Here is a 2,795-nt window from a genome sequence, read left to right as displayed (position 1 = left end):
CTCTGTCACAACTTCCTGAAGGAAGTTTGCGGTCAGTATAGAGCTAAAGAATTCTACTCTACATTCGCTATCTAGCGTTTAAAGAATCTGGCTGTCGTTAACTGGGCAAGCATCATACATTTAAATTTTCAATAATTATTTTTCTTAACTAAATATGTACAATTGAAGCCCATACAGTAAAAACAAGGCTTTGAAATGTGCTTAAAACGCTCCATTAAGCTAGTAGGAACTAAAGAGTATAGTAATAGTAATCAATGAAATATTAAGCAAGCTTCTAGATTGTACTGAAGCTAATGGGGATCCAAATAAACAAACAAACCATATCACATACAACTACTTATATGACCTTAAAGGCTTTAATGTAAAATTAAAATTAAAATTACAGCTTTAAAGTAAAAAAAATTACGGGGAAATTGCTGTAAGAGGTTGCCTCACAGAGTCGTGTGAACACTCTGTCAATCAAGAAATAAGCAGACAAAAGAAGACAAGGTAGGAGATAAAAGGTTTTGGCAGAGCCATGATTGAGCGAGCAGGTTAAAAGTCTGTGTTGAAAGCTGGTTAACAATCCCAGCAGGACATCTAAGCTCAAAGTAGAAAAGAATGAAATAGATTAGAGAAAAATCTAAAACTGAGGTGCTGAGAGCCAAAGTGGGATAGAGACATTCAGTCACCTCACATGGGAAGAGACACCGTCAGAAATAAGCTGCACCCAATTAGCCTGAGTTAGAGGTTGCTTTGTAAAAAATTAAATAGTCCATTTCCCTTTTCACCATGACATAAATGACTTTTGAGTGATTTGTATTTGTTCAGCTGAAATTACTCGGTAAGAAACTGGATCTGAAGAAGCCCAGGTGTTCATTTACATGTCCATTTGCTGCTTCCTGTCTGAACGTCAGCCGCTGGTTGAAAGGTACACAGGCAGGGGTGAATGCTCAGACCAGAGATGGTGGATGCTGGATGTGGATCATAATAACATGTTGACCTCTGTCTGCTGCTGCAAACTCCTCTTTCCAGTTGTTCTGTCTCCACTACGCTCCAGTTCCTTCACAGATTTCTCTTCTCCACCCACCTGACTCATTTCTATCTCTCTCCACTACTGCTTCTAACCTCTGACTCCTTCTACCACTCTTAATCCCTTTTTGTTTCAAGGATGGATCTCGACTGCATTATTCAATATTCATATTTCCATCTACATAATTCCTCCTCACTCAACTCTGACCTCAGAAAAAAGCTGCCTTTCTTGTGCCTGGTGAATTATTATCCCATCTTCTGTGAGACCTTGCCAATCTATTAATCTAACTTGCCATTTACTGTCTTTTCTCTGCAGCTCTGTTAAAGGTTGGCTGCCTCTCCTCTCACTCTATCTGTCAGTCAGTCTTTGTGTGCAAATCCCACGTCTTTCTCCCCCAGACTGAATTATTCAATTTAGATGCCATTTGTTTCACAGTTGGCAATAGGGACTGCATGCTCTCTCTTTATAAACTGTGCTTTTAATCGCCAACTGCACGCACCTGCTCGCCCATATACACTGTTAATATTCCCCATTTCTATTTCACATTTATTTTCCGTCCTTTCCTCTAAATTAGCAGCATAAACGTGTGAAGAGGGTTTTAGGACCTGTTGTCTCCGGGGACGACTCTCTGTTTCACACATGGAAATCAATTTTGTGGAGTTGAGCATTTCACTGAAAGGTGCCATTAGGATTCGCTCTATCGGCACGGAAGGGGCTGAGGTGTGTGCACCCACGACCTGACTCCATTTAAATGGACTCCTCCAAAAGAGAAAACACTGTGCTGACTACAAAGGAAGTTTTCTGGATTACTTTTCTTGTCTTGCTTTTACCAGAACATTAAGAGAAGAAAGCAAACAAATTGAAACAAAGGGTCAGGGTTAGGGTTTAGACAGCAGGAAGTCTTACTTTCACAGAGAGAACACTTGTCACACAAACTCTGGAAGTAAAACTTTATCTTATTCCCTTTGATATGCATCTAAATTACTAAATACAAATCCATCTCGGTCACACTAAAGCTGATGGGAAATGGGAAAATAAATTACAACAGGGCCTATTAAAAACACTCCAAGTCCATTACAGCTCTTTATAGTTCCCAACAGGGATTCCTCAGTCCATTTTTTCATTTAACTTCTACAATAATCATTTCTACATTTAGAAGGGTCCTAATCTATAAACAGATTCTACATAAAATTGAGGTGTCGTGGGTTTGGATTTTTCCAATGGAAGTGTTCTTGTTTTGTTTGTCGTACCTTAGAAGTCCTAGTAGTACTGACCTATCATGCTACTAATTATTCATCTCTGTAAACATATATCTTCAAACAAGTGCATTTAACAATACTTTTCTAGATTTTAAAAAATGTAAGAAAAAGCCAATCAGAGTTTAGATTTTCCGACCAACTGGCATATGTCAGAAATGATTGATCCGACCTCCATTCAACAAACGAGCACTGTAAAAAATGTTTTTCTTTTTCTCTTGAGGACAGATCTGAAAAAGCTTGGATTTAAATCATAACAGAATCTGTTTCTTTTACGGGCTCATAGCGCTGAAATAAGGCAGAGTGAAGTCTTTGTCTAACTTACTATTTACAGTTAAACAAAGACTCACCAGAAGCAGATGAACAGGATCTCCTCAGGTGGATGTAATGAACCATGAAATGACGGTGTTCGTTGTGTAGACATATCTGGAGGGTGAATTTCACTTTGTCTTTGATCAACACGTGGTGGCTTCTAAAGTTGCTAATTGGACTTTATACAATGCATTGCATAGCCACCACAGAAAACA

The sequence above is a fragment of the Labrus bergylta genome, chromosome 2 (genome assembly GCF_963930695.1).
Source record: "Labrus bergylta chromosome 2, fLabBer1.1, whole genome shotgun sequence".
NCBI classification, from domain to species: domain Eukaryota; kingdom Metazoa; phylum Chordata; class Actinopteri; order Labriformes; family Labridae; genus Labrus; species Labrus bergylta.
The sequence above is the reverse complement of the archived record's forward strand: the minus strand, read 5'-3'. Positions refer to the sequence as shown.